The 15,054-nt window shown below is 42.7% G+C and overlaps 1 protein-coding gene across 2 annotated transcripts in view; it reads left to right on the top strand.

Moving 5' to 3' along the window:
- LOC126427194 (uncharacterized) overlaps positions 1–15,054 on the top strand; it is a 110,004-nt gene that overhangs the window by 13,484 nt on the left and 81,466 nt on the right. Inside the window, exon 3 of one of the 2 annotated variants that reach the window (XM_050089422.1) lies at positions 10,915–11,016. The exons of the other annotated variant lie outside the window; for it this stretch is intronic. The gene's annotated coding sequence lies outside the window, so the exon portion shown is untranslated. The remainder of the gene's footprint in view (positions 1–10,914; positions 11,017–15,054) is intronic. 2 annotated transcript variants of the gene reach the window in all.

Raw genomic sequence — 15,054 nt, 5'->3', positions numbered from 1 at the left:
TATGTGAAAGCCAAGTAAAGGATGTAGTAACAAATTGACCAGTAGCACAGCCTAATGTCTACCAAAAAATCCAAATTGTGTCCAGAATGTAACTTTTAACTACGAGAAGTCTTCTTTTATGTTGTGCGGTGTGTTAGTGGGACTGAACTTCCCTATGACCTTAACAGAAGCATGTAGACATTATGTTAGTTGAAAGCCACCTTCTTGGTCAAATTAATAAAGCTTAGTTTTTAAATGCTGTATATTTTGGGCATGAGCACATGCTGGAAAGTAATGGTGCACAATTTTTATTTTAAAATTATTGAAGCATTTTAATTAATACAAACTTTATTAACATTTTACATCTTTATTCGTAGTGTTTAAATATTTATTTCAAACATAGTCACCATGTCACTGAACACCTTTCTCCCAATGAGACACCAGGTTGTTGGTGTCATCACTGTAGAATGTTTGACTTTGTTGGCAGACCCACAGCCTCATCTCTGCTCACATCAATTCACCACTATCAAAGTGAAGTTCAAAAAAATGGCTCTGAGCACTATGTGACTTAACATCTGAGGTCATCAGTCCCCTAGAACTTAAAGCTACTTAAACCTAACTAACCTAAGGACATCAGACACATCCATGCCCGAGGCAGGATTCGAACCTGGGACCGTAGCAGCTGCACAGTTCCAGACTGAAGTGCCTAGAACCGCTTGGCCACACCAGCCAGCAAAGTGAAGTTCTTGAAGGTGTTCTTTAGGTTTTGCAAATAGTTGAAAATTAACTTGATCAAACTGGAACACTATGAAGTATGAACAATAACAATGAATCAAAGGTGTCAGACTGTTGCAGGTGCAAAAAAAAAGTTGCATATGGTCTATCATTGCCATGCTGAAGGAGAGGGTACTCCACATGTGGATGAACTATTTGAATTTGTGTTCTGTTTTCTGAGGGTTTTCTGACATGCTGACACAGTTAACTAACACACAAACGTTACACACTGCAGTTCAGAACTCTTCAGCAGGAGGGTGCTGCATATTGTGTCAGCAAAGTCGTAACACCAACAGAGTAATGTGCATGACAACTGATATGAAGAACAGAATCAAAGTTTAGGAGGCATTATTTCCTGGTACACTCTTGTAGTAATTTGATGCATTTGAAAATTGCCTTGAATGTTGCTGAATGGTTCCCTTGGCATGGCCTAGCATCCATTTGGAAGTCATAATACTATATCCATAACATCAGCCAAAACATTATGACCACTGATCTGCTATCAATATAAACTTATCCAGGCAATAGCACATTGTCTTCTCGTCTCACACACACACGTTGCATGAAGTATGAGAGAGCATGCGGTCTGGGTGTAAAATAGGGAATGCACACAATCTATCTGAGTTTGACTGAGAGCAGATTTTGATGGCCTGAAGGCTTGGGATGAGCATTTTGGAAGCTGCACAGCTTGTTGGGTGTTTGAGGAGTGCTGTGGCAGTTGTCTTCAACACATGGCAAAACACAGGTGAAATGATGTCCAGACATTATGGGGGTTGGGCAAGTACTGCTCATGACAGGTGGTACACATCATAGGCTAGGCAGACTGGTAAAACAAGACAGGCAGTAAACTGTGGCATAACTAACATCAGGCATTAATGCTAGGCAGAGTACAAGTGTGTCTGCATGCACAATGCTCCAAACACTCCTAATGATGAGTCTGCGCAGCTGATGACCCATGAATGTGCCAGTGTTAATGTCGTGACATCGACAATTACAACTGAAATAGGCATGTATCTGTTGGTGTTGGATGTTGGCCCATTGGAAGAGCACTGCATGGTCTGATGAATCCTGATACATTCATCATGCCTTTGGGAGGATGCGTTTCTTGTTGTGATCTTCAGTCCTGAGACTGAATTGATGCAGCTCTCCATGCTACTCTATCCTGTTCAAGCTGCTCCATCTCTGAATAACTACTGCAACCCACATCCTCCTGAATCTGTTTAGTGTAATCATGCCTTGGTCTCCCTCTATAACTTTTGCCCTCAGTCCTTCCCTCCAGTACTAAATCGATGATCCCTTGTGACTCAGAATGTGTCCTACCAACCGATCCCTTCTTCTAGTCAAGTTGCTTGAGTATCGTGTCGTTTTTGGAAACCCAGAATCTACTTTGTAGGAATCAACATGGATTCCAGAAACAGCGAATGTGTGAGACCCAACTCGTTTTATTTGTTCATGAGACCCAGAAAATATTAGATACAGGCTCCCAGGTAGACGCCAGTTTCCTTGACTTCCGGAAGGCGTTCGATACAGTTCCGCACTGTCGCCTGATAAAAAAAGGAAGAGCCTACGGAATATCAGACCACCTGTGTGGCTGGATTGAAGAGTTTTTAGCAAACAGAACACGGCATGTTGTTCTCAATGGAGAGACGTCTACAGACATTAAAGTAACCTCTGGCGTGCCACAGGGGAGTGTTATGGGACCATTGCTATTCACAATATATATAAATGACCTAGTAGATAGTGTCGGAAGTTCCATGCAGCTTTTGGCGGATGATGCTGTAGTATACAGAGAAGTTGCAGCATTAGAAAATTGTAGCGAAATGCAGGAAGATCTGCAGCGGATAGGCACTTGGTGCAGGGAGTGGCAACTGACCCTTAACATTGACAAATGTAATGTAATGCAAATACATAGAAAGAAGGTTCCTTTATTGTATGATTATATGATAGCGGAACAAACACTGGTAGCAGTTACTTCTGTAAAATATCTGGGAGTATGCGTGCAGAACGATTTGAAGTGGAATGATCATATAAAATTAATTGTTTGTAAGGCGGGTACCAGGTTGAGATTCATTGGAAGAGTCCTTAGAAAATGTAGTCCATCAACAAAGGAGGTGGCTTACAAAACACTCGTTTGACCTATAATTGAGTATTGCTCATCAGTGTGGGATCCGTACCAGATCGGGTTGACGGAGGAGATAGAGAAGATCCAAAGAAAAGCGGCACGTTTTGTCACAGGGTTACTTGATAACTGTGACAGCATTATGGAGATGCTTAGCAAACTCAAGTGGCAGACTGCAAGAGAGGCGCTCTGCATTGCGGTGTAGCTTGCTTGCCAGGTTTCGAGAGGGTGCGTTTCTGGATGAGGTATCGAATTTGTTGCTTCCCCCTACTTATACCTCCGAGGAGATCACAAATGTAAATTTAGAGAGATTCGAGCGCGCACGGAGGCTTTCAGTCAGTCGTTCTTCCCACGAACCATACGTAACTGGAACAGAAAAGGGAGGTAATGTCAGTGGCACCTAAAGTGCCCACCGCCACACACCGTTGGTTGGCTTGCGGAGTATAGATGTAGATGTAGAAATACCTCTTCTCCCCATTTCTATTCAATATCTCCTCATTAGTTACGTGATACACCCATCTAATCTTCAGCATTCATTTATAGCAACATGTTTCAAAAGCTTCTGTTCTCTTCTTGTCTAAACTACTTATCACCCACGTTTCACTTCCATAGATGGATACAATCCATACCAGTACATTCAGAAAAGACTTCCTGACACTTAAATGTATACTTTAACAAATTTCTCTTATTCAGAAATGCTTTCCTTGCCATTGCCAGTCTACATTTTATATCCCCTCTACTTCAACCATGTTATTTTGCTACCCAAATAGCAAAACTCATCTACTACCTTAAGTGTCTTATTTCCTAATTCCATCATCATATCCTGATTTAAGTAAACTACATTTCATTATCCCTGTTTTGCTTTTGTTGATGCTCATTTTATATCCCCCTTTGAAGGCACTGTCCATTCTGTTCAACTGCACTTCCAGGTCCTCTGCTGCCTCTGACAGAATTACAATGTTGTCAGCAAACCTTGGAGTTTTTATTTCTTCTCCCTGGATTTTAATGCATACTGAAAATTCTTCTTTTGTTTCATTTATTGCTTGCTCAACATACAGAGTGAAAAACACTGGGGATGGGTTAAAACCCTGTCTCACTCCATTCCCAACCACTGCTTCCCTTTCATGCTCCTTGACTTTCATAACTGCCATCTGGTTTCTGTACAAATTGTAAATAGCCTTTCGCTCACTGTATTTGATGACTGCCACCTTCAGAATTTGAAAGAGTCAACATTGTTGAAAGCTTTCTCTAAGTCTAGAAATGCTGAAAATGTAGGTTTGCCTTTCCTTAATCTGTCTTCTGAGATAAGTCATAGGGTCAGTATTGCCTCATGTGTTGCAACATTTCTATGGAATCCAAACTAATCTTCCCCGATGTTGGCATCTACCAGCTTTTCCATTCGTCTGTAAATAATTCATGTTAGTATTTTGTAGCTGTGCCACAGGTGTGACCCCCAATCACCAACCATTTTCGAAGTCAATGAGTTCTGCAGAGCACCCAATTGTGCTCTCTCATGTTGTCTAATGGCTACTGAGGTCGCTGATATGGAGTGCCTGGCAGTATGTGGCAGCACAATGCACCTAGTATGAAAAAGTATGTTTCTGGCAGTGTCCGGATACTTTTGAGCGCATACTGTATGATGAAGTTATGCCCTGTCCAAAATTCTACCAGATGGCTTCCTCTTTCATTTCATATCGATTCCATATTCACCCACTAATTTTCCTTCTCTGTGAACCATGAATTTACTTTCAGAACTTTTAGAACTTTTTCTTAAGAATTTACTTTATTTACTAGCAATTCATCAAGAACATTAACACATTTGATCACACTATGTGAGCGTGGAACTAGTTGCCTGGGAGTAACTGATGAAATCAAAATGAAATTGCTTTTAACAAATGAGAATTTTATTCCTAAAAGCCTTTGTTTTAAGAAATGGATTTAAAATTATAAGCAGAAAGCACCCTCTAAATATCAAGTTAAAATTTATTCAGAGACAGAAAGAAACAAATTTTTGAGTGTATGAGCTTTCTGGCTGAGAGCCTTGCCGCTCCCTTTTGACATGGCCATAGTCATGACCGCTAACAACCACCTCTGAACGACTACACAGGTGCAAATCTGCAACACACCAGATTACTTTAAAGTAAAAGTTCTAACAATTCACACAAGCACACAAAGTATGCACTCCGTAGAATAGATGAAAATTAAAAGATTAACTTGCCACCGAAGGTGCAACTTGATTTTAATTTCTAAGAAAAGTCTTATGGTGGAAGGGTGGCAACTTCATATACAAAAATGACCATTTAAATAAAAGCCAATGAAATGCAATCTTTCATAAAATTATACAAGGTTTTCCAAACACGTTCTACAGTCCACATATACCACCTCTGAAGATGATAGGCAAGATAAAAACATATTTCTGTAATTAGACCATTACACTTCAAGCAATGAATTCGTTAACACACCGAATCCGACAAACATGACTGAGGCAGCTATTAACGTACGGCAGACTGATAAGGTGATTACCAAACAACCCGAACTGCAGGTTGCTCTAACTCACCCCTAATCCACAAGGGAAAAACGGACCACCCAATTCATAAATAACCACCTTCCCGCGGGTGGGCAAACGGAGAACAATAGTGGGACGACCCCAAAACAAAGCGCCTCGTGACCTCACCAAGAAAACAAGTAGAATTTAACAAGTAAACAAAAAAACATATCATGAATCACTTAACTTCTAATAAACTGCGATTTCTAGCGAAGACCTGGCGCAGCACCTCCAAAACGCTCTCCCGAACCATCTGCTGCCAGCCACTTCAACAGACGCAGGAAGGTGCGACAATCTCCTGTCTCACGATGTCGCAGCTCCCACTGCCGAGACCGGTGTCATAGGTTCACTCCTGTTGCTCTCGTGTCGGCCGCAAAGCCATTACCCCTTGCTATACAGTGCGGCCCGCTGGACTCAGGTGACGACCTCGTGCTGACACTCAAGGCGGACAAGCCATCTTGTGTCTCAGTGCGCGACCGACCAACAATTGATCCATCCACCAATGACCATTGCCTGAGCAACTCGAGCAGACTGATGGTCTAACGTGCAGCCTCAGATGCAGCAACTAAGCCCGCGACGGGGCAACCACTCGTTGAGTTCTCTCATTGCACCACAAATTCGGATGAGAGACAGACTAGCAGGCTGGGAACGAGAGACTAACCCCAGGCTGACTCCAGACACACCCAGACTGACCCCAACTGACCGACTGGTGAGCTCATAGCACCCCTTACATGCACACGAACAGGCAACCTTTCCCCTTTCCCACCAGAGGGAGAAACCAAAGCTGCGACTGCCACAGTTGCGCCACCGCCAGAAACGGAGGGTGACGCCATTCCCCTGTCTGCCTTTGCCTGTCCCCTGTCTGCCTTTGCCTGTCCCCCGTCTGCCTTTGCCTGTCCCCCGTCTGCCTTTGCCTGTCCCCCGTCTGCCTTTGCCTGTCCCCCGTCTGCCTTTGCCTGTCCCCCGTCTGCCTTTGCCTGTCCCCCGTCTGCCTTTGCCTGTCCCCCGTCTGCCTTTGCCTGTCCCCCGTCTGCCTTTGCCTGTCCCCCGTCTGCCTTTGCCTGTCCCCCGTCTGCCTTTGCCTGTCCCCCGTCTGCCTTTGCCTGTCCCCCGTCTGCCTTTGCCTGTCCCCCGTCTGCCTTTGCCTGTCCCCCGTCTGCCTTTGCCTGTCCCCCGTCTGCCTTTGCCTGTCCCCCGTCTGCCTTTGCCAGTCCCCCGTCTGCCTTTGCCTGTCCCCCGTCTGCCGTTGCCTTTCCCCCGCCCCCCGCCTCCCCCCCCCGTCTGCCACGGCTTCTGCCTCGGCCTTCACCCCCCCTCTGTCTCGCCCCCCTCTTGGCCTTGGCTTTCATCCTCCTCCCCTGCCCCCATCCTCTTTGTTCTCCTACTATCGAATTCCACTCCTCCATGACTATTAATTTTTCGTCTTCCTTCACTATCTGAATAATTTCTTGTATCTCATCATACATTTTTTCAATCTCTTCGTCTCGGGAGCTAGTTGGCATATAAACTTGTACTACTGTGGTAGGCAAGGGCTTCGTGTTTCTCTCAGCTACAACAGTGTGTTCAGTAAGCTGTTCATAGTAGCTTATCTGCGCTCATATATTTTATTCATTCTTAAACCTACTCATGCATTTCCCCGGTTTGATATTGTATTGGCCACCCGGTGTCGCCGTGCAGTTCTAGGCACTTCAGTCTGGAACCGCGTGACCACTTTGGTCGCAGGTTCTAATCCTGCCTTGGACATGGATGTGTGTGATGTCCGTAGGTTAGTTAGGTTTAAGTAGTTCTGAGTTCTAGGGGACTGATTTCTAGGGGACTGATGACCAAAGATGTTAAGTCCCATAGTGCTCAGAGCCATTTGAACCATTTTTTTATTTTGTTTTTATATTTCTATGTTCATCGGACCAGATGTCTTGGTCCTCATACCATCAAACTTCTCTAATTCCCAATATATCTAGTTTTAACCTATCCATTTCCGTTTATAAATTTTCAAACATACCTGCCCCATTAAGCGATCTGCCATTCCATGTTCCCCTCTGTAGAACGCCAGTTTTCTTCCTCCAGATAACGATGCTCTGAGTTACTCCTGCCCGGAGATCTGAATGGCGGCCTATTTTAATTCCTGAATCCATGCAGTAAAGTTGTATCCCCTCGGGAAATATTATGGCTATAGTTTCTCATTGCTAACAGCACAGGAAGACTGTTTTGGTTAATGTTACAAGACCAGATCAGTCGTTCATCCCAACTGTTGCCCCTGCAACTATTAAACTATTGAAATGACTGCTGCCCCTCTTCAGGGACCACACATTTGTCTGGCCCCTCAACAGATACCCTACGCTGGGGCTGCACCTACAGAACAGCTATCTATATCACTGAGGCATGCAAGCCTCGCTACCAGTGGCAAGGTCCACCCTTCATGACTATCATATTTCCCACTGGCAGTGGCATTTTTCATCAAAATAATGCACCATTTCACAAGGCCATGAGTGTGATAGAATGGTTTGAGGAACATAGTGGTGAGTTCCAATTGATGTGATGGCGAACCTGGTCAAACACATCTGGGATGTAATTTAAAATGTCAGAAATCATCCCCCCTTTTAGAATTTATGGGAGTGAGATGACTTGAGTGTGCAGTGATCTACCAAGGGCTCATTGCTTCCATGCCACAATGTCTCCCTGCTGTTATCTGTGCCAGAGGTGGACGTACCAGACTTTAGATGAGTGATGATAATTTTGGGGCTGATCAGACTATGGCAGTTAACATTATTGAAAGAAGATTGTTTTATTGTGGTGATGGTGATAATGATAGTGGCACATTAAGTTTGGCCAAACAGCACATGCTGCCCACAAGCGCTGCATGGCTCACCCTCTAGTCCAGCTTCAAGACACCGACTGCCCTTGAGATGCACTGCTGTTGCTCTACATCCATTTTGGCTCCACAACATCCACTGGTGCCAGGAACTCTGAGCTGTGGCATGTGACATTTGCCAGGCACATGGGGCTGGAATTCAAAGAGGGATCCCACAAAATCAAAATCCCCCTTCCCCACCATTGAGGAGCCCTCTACATATGACTCTCCTTGACATGGGTAATGTGCATGCATGAGGCTTTATGCGTGCATAAATTCAGAAGCAGGAGGTTTGTCAGGCTCACCACCCTGACAGTCTCACAGGGTCCCAAGAACTGAGGAGCTAGTTTGCTAGCGAACTCTAACTCCCCTGTTTGAACAATGGGGGTTTTGGGCTAACAATCTGTCCCCAGCCTTTGCAATGAACTATTTAGCCCCTGATTGCAGCAGATGGCTAGCCTGTGATGGGCAATTTTGGTATTATGCCTAGCCTGGCTCCAGTTGTGCTGTGTTACTGCTAGGGTGACTTGTTCTGGAAGCAAACCATTGATTGAGATCTGGTTGACAAGAGGAGAATTGACTGGATGAGCTAGCATAAGGGATACTGGAGCAGCATCCAGAGTTTTAAAGACAAAATTGAGCCATGGTACTGACATGTCCCACTTCGTCTGAGCCTTGTTGTGAAAGATAAGCACAGCCTTCAACTTGCAGTTCACCTGGTCAGCAAAGTATGATGGTAATAAGGATTTGTGGTCACATCCTTAATTCCATTGTCAAAGCAGAACCACACGAATAGCTGGGAAACAAAAGCTAATAAGCATTCTGGGTGGCCTGTAAACAGAAAGAATTCATTACAAATGCTGGATAGCTACCAGGATGGTCAGTCCTCTGCTTGGAACCAGTCAAAAAGCGAGAAAAGTCATCCATGATAACTAATAGGTGCCTAATACCCACAAATACGAGAAAGCAGACCTGTATAATCAATAAAAAATTTATGCATCAGACATTTCTGATGGGTAGACTCCAAAAGCCCTTCACATAGTTCGGGTTGGGATCACCTCACTTACAGCTCTCACATTCCCCCACCAACGTCTGAACATCATTATACAGGGAGGACCAGGTGTTGTGTTGTCTTATCTTGACAACAGTATTATAAATGCCCAGATGACTGCCTAAGAAGGTGTTAAGGAAATAATGAGCCAAAACCTAGTTAAGAGGTTGTCAGTCTCTAAACAAAAATCTTGGTATTTAAAATAAAATCTGAATTTCTCAAGGACAAACAGAACCAAGGCTTCCCATTCATACATACAATATTTCATCTCCTCGGGTGAAAGTTTCCAAGGTCCATAGGCTACAGGTCATCAACCCACACCACCTCCCCTCCCATTCTGTTCCTGCAGGGGGGCAGCTTCCACTTTCTACCCTAGAAGTAGGTGCCCATTTGCAAGAACAGGAGCTCAAAATTGGGTATGCCTAATACTAGTGGGCTACAAAGCGCCACTTGAATGGTTTCAGAAGATTCTGGATGACTTTCATCCCATTTCAAATTTCTTAAATCATTAAGGCATCACAGTAATTTAGTAAAATTGGGCACAAACTTTCGAAAAAAATTTGTCATGCCTATCAACTGTGCCACACTGTTATTATTTCTAGGAGCTGGAAATTTTCGCAAATCACCAGTATGCTCCTGGACAATTCTAATGCAATCGGTGGAACTAAGATGTCCCAAGAATGAAACCTATGTGCCATTGTCATTTTAGATGGTTTCACAGTAAGTCCCACCTCCCTCTGGTAAACCAGGACTGCCTCAAGATGTTGCAGGTGTTCAGACAGAACAGTAAATAACCATGCCGTCTAGGTGTTTATAGACACACTTGAATGGGAAATCACCGATAGCATAACCTAGAAGGCAAGACATAATGGCAACTCCTATTGACATACCAAAGGACACCCTGTTAAAATCGTAGAGGGTTCAGCCTGTACCGAAGGCAGTAATATGCTTGGAATCCTCTGTTAACATGATCTAATAATATGAGAGCTTGAGATCCAGGACAGTAAAATACTGATCCCGACTGAACCAAGTAAAAGAAATATGCAGATTGGGAAGTGGCACAGATTCCAAAACTCCCTTCTCATTAACCATATGATAACCCACAACTGGATGAAACACCCCACTGCTGCTCATAGATACTGAAAATATGGGAGAAGCATAGGCTGAGATTGAGGGCCTGATGACCCCATCGAACAACGTATTATTAATCAAAGCACATATAAATTTCGTCTTTGATGGAGAAAGCCTCTAAAGATCCTGCCTCTCTGGAATGTCATTTGTAAGGCGAATTGTGCACAGGAAATTATTGGTGACGTCAAATCTGTTAGTTAACTACCTGCGGTAAACAATCAAGAACTTCCAGTACCAGCTTAACCTCTACTGGACCAAGGTGACTGAGCTGAAATGGCGAATATTGTGGTAACACACTATGAACTCTTGTGGCAACCTGACAGGAGCACAACTGGAATTTTTCAGCTGGGTTAAATTTAAAATAAACAAACCTGCGTTGACAAACTAACACAAACCCACTACCACTTACAAAACACACCCCAAAATTAAGTTTACTGAAAAATTTTTCATTACTATCCACTTCATAGGCCAAGAAAATTTTCCAGTACTCAGTTTTGCCAATCAGAGGCAACATCTGCCCAGTGAGAGCTTGACATTGGGAGGATGGATGCAAATGAGGCAGTTCACAGGTATTGTGGAACTCCAAATACCACAGATTATCTAAATGAGAAACTGAACTACCAGAGCTGAGGAGTGTGTACACTGGTTCCTGGATAAGTTATACCCAAAGGTAAGGCAGGCATTCCGCTACCTTGGACTTGGCACAGAGACAGCACTTTGGCAGTAGAACACTACCATGCCTCTTCCATTCCTTGTGATGCCAGCTGTTTGACTCTCCTTCCATGGAACCAGACATTGCTATACAAAATGCCCCTCTTTGTTACACTGGAAACAAATCCTACGCTTGTTCCGTATGGGTGGTCCCCTTTTAAATTGCCCAGAATCTTGATTCCCATCCTGATAATGACACTTAAACCCCATCACTGCTGGTCTGCAAACTTCAAGCTTCATAGCAGACACCAAATCCTGTAAGTCAGTAAAAGATGTGCATTTATTAGTGAAGGTAATCCATGAACGGTCCTGTGGCTGCATTTTTTCTAATATAATATTGAGTATTTGTATCTCTGTGACTTGCAATTCCAAGAATGAAATGACCATATGCATTCATCTGTGTACCTATTGAAAGGTTCATGAGGAAACTGCACTAGCCAAAATGTTCATGCTTGAGCAGCCTCTAAATATGAGGTGAAATGTCAGCCCAGTAACTGATTCCCACAACTCCCTCAATGTTGCACTTCCATGTAAAATTGAACTGAAAACATGACTTAACACAGGGGGTACAATGCCTGATGAACAACATTATTGGAGATGGCCAAAGTGTCAGCATCAAACATAAATTTGGTGATCCACTGGATGGACTTCACCTGTCTTTAAATTCTAAATTGAAAGTTCCATTATAGCTAGATGCAGTAACATATTTGGTAAGGTAATTTCCCAAATGAATTCACTTCTCTTCCTTAAAGGTGTCTGTAGCATTACTACTACTTACAGCAGTTATCTGTTGGTGGGAGAATCTTGTTCTCCACCTATTGCTCGTAATCCACCTATTGCTCGTAATTTGTCTAAATCAAGGTGGCTGACCCCACTTAGCAAATCATGCACCTGCCCCTTTAACTCCAGATCTAATGTAACTTGCTCAGGATAGAGATTACATAGTGGAATACCACACAAGTGATTGTCCCATTGGCTCTATTGTCTCTGGATTGTATGTATTTGCTTATGGTGGGGCTGACTACTTTCTAAACACTCTACATTCTGACACAAGGTTGTCATGGTCGGAGCTCAGTCAGCTAGTGCAACATATATCTCTCCGGTGCAGTTGGTACTAATCACCAAGGGGTTGTCCACACCGGCATGCAGACAAGCCACAAGTTCTGCCACACTGCCCTTACTACATGGAAGCTGACATACTTTTAATTCATAGATAAACTGTTGCTTCTTCAATAACGACAAATTGAGACAGTCATGGGGTCCCGTGTTCAGCAGTGGATACCTACAAACGCACACCTCATGGTGATGACAGTATGAGGATAACCTCCCCCTTTAGTTCCAGGAAAATAACCATCCTCCATTACCAACCAAACATCCAGCAGGAAAAAGGGAAATTAAGTGGAACGACTGGATGGATTGGAGTTCACATGCATCTCCATTGTTTATTAAAATGTTTTTATTTAAGAAAAATAACTAAAATCAGATACATTAGCAGGATTACAAACAACACTCTGAAGTTTCAAATTTAAGACATTACACACCTTAGTTTAGTGACAATTTAAATAAGGCAATAGTTAAAGACAAAAGCTGTGTCTGACACCAGTTCTTAGATTTGAGATTCAAAATTTCCATCTTCACAAACCGCAACTCAGAAAATGCTTCAACAAATGGACAGATAATTATTTGGAAACAGATGGCTCTTTAAGACAACACAGGAGCATAACTCATCTCAAAGGTTAAAACTGAATAGCTATACTGGAAGACAGAGCAATTTATAGCTGCCTCGGGACCACTGGAAAAAGGAAATTCTTAAAATACACCTCAAAGTGCATCTAGATAATTTAATAAAGTAAACAGGTGCACTGATTTCTGGAGCTGCCTTCAGCAGACAGGACAAGTTGCTTTAAATCTTGCCCCCAAATGAGCAGTTAACTCATTAACTGAAATTAGTGTGCACAGATTGATATAACTGGCTTCAGACACAGTGAAAATTCTATTAAGGTGTACCGTAGAAGATGCGTAAGTGATTCAGTAAGTGTATGTGCATGCATAGGAGCTCAAGAATGCCCTTTAAAAAGGAAAACCAGTAATTAGTACGCAGAACCAACTTTTAGCAGTAAATAAATAAAAAGGTGAGGAAAGGTCACCCCCATGACAACTTTAAAATAACAAACAGTTGGACAATTAAATCTATAAAGCAGTAACTAGCCCTGAGATGGAATAAATTTCTTTCACTCTCCTGCTCACAAATGGCCAGTGAACAAACACACAAAAAGTGTTCCGAGCTCAGTAAGACTTAGTTTTACACACTTTTTCTTGTTCCAGCCTGTGAGCCTCAAATGTGCCAACAGGCTATATTTTCACAAGTCTGGATGACATCCAAATATGACATGATTCCCATAGAGCTGATCAGCATGTGGCCATTCTAACAGTGCTCAACAGTATGTACAAGAAGAGCACTCATCCCATCAAACCCCCAAACATGAAAATGTACAAAATTTTAGTACACATTTCAAATAGTAATTTACATAACTTGAGTGAAGGCAGTCCATCGGTAGCTGGCAGTGGTGCATTCCATGAGGCTGATGTACAAAGGCAGTGTTAACAGCCACAGTATGATGAGCAGGCCCTAAGAGTCCAGGTCCTAAACAGTCAGTGTGTCACAACAGTAGAAAACTGGAGCAGACTAAGGGAGCATCTAAATTCCACTGTCATTCTCACTTAATACAACCACATGACCACAGTAGTTGCACAGATCAATGGACTTGTCATATGATTCTCATCAAAAACTTAGTCTAAGGCTAAACATGGTCACACTTAAAATGGTGTTCAGGATTACCAAATCATAGAATCCACTGCTGAACATGAGGAATTGAATAGCAATAAGAAACTTGTCTGGTTGTGGGACATTACCCTAACCCCTTCCAAGGCAATGCCACAAAGTATTAAGTCGTGCAACACAAACTAAATCAAGCAGTTTTGTGGATGAGAAAGGTCCTTGCATAATGTGACTTCCACAGAGAACAACCAACAGCAAATACAGATAGCCTAGACCACACCAATGTTCCATCTTTTGTTAACGCTTGAGCCTGCAACTATTAACTACCAGTCACTCCAGTCTATCAATTTCAGATGAATGCCAGATACTGTCGATGTACCCTGCACGGCTGTACCATACCCCATGGCACCACAAGCTCCAAGGAAAAAAAATGACATACACCAAGTGCGGGACAGGAAGTCAGAGGGAGCCTGTCATGGATCAGATAGTAATAATAATAAAATCATATTATCGTTATTTGTACTAGTATGTTAGTATTATTGTAGGCAGTTAATTAATAGAAAGATCAATTAATAACATAATGTTGCTGTATTCTATCTCCTGCCCAGGATCTCTCTTCAAGGCATCCTCTTCGCATACACCATGTTGCTTCATTATTATTTTGTCGATATGCTCTTTCTGAAAGTTAAGTGGTCCACTTTATTTCTATCAGTAAGGTGACTTCCAATCAAAAATTATTCTTTGGCTGCTAATTATCTAACATCCTCAACAGATATTATCAGTTTAATGATTTTCTTCTTATGCTATCACTGTTTCATTTGTTCTCATTCCAGCACTTACTTCAACATTGCAGATTTTTCCGTCTTGATATGCTGGTGCTGCTCCATAAGTAATCTTTCTAGAACTTTGTCTTCTTTTGAGATCAGCAAGTAAAACCCATAGTTCCGATCCATAGAATAGGGCTGGTTCAGCCTGTCTGTAGCCTACGCTCTTTTTTTTTTTTACTGTTAGAAATGTACTTGTCCCACCAAAAGGAATTAATGAAGTTAGAAAAGTAGTAAGTAGTGTGCCAAGGTAGGGTGTGTGTGTTTTTTAATAATTTTATCATAAATAAGCA

This window comes from Schistocerca serialis, chromosome 11 (genome assembly GCF_023864345.2).
Source record: "Schistocerca serialis cubense isolate TAMUIC-IGC-003099 chromosome 11, iqSchSeri2.2, whole genome shotgun sequence".
In the NCBI taxonomy this organism is placed as follows: Eukaryota; Metazoa; Arthropoda; class Insecta; order Orthoptera; family Acrididae; genus Schistocerca; species Schistocerca serialis.
This window is presented reverse-complemented; position numbering and strand designations above follow the sequence as displayed.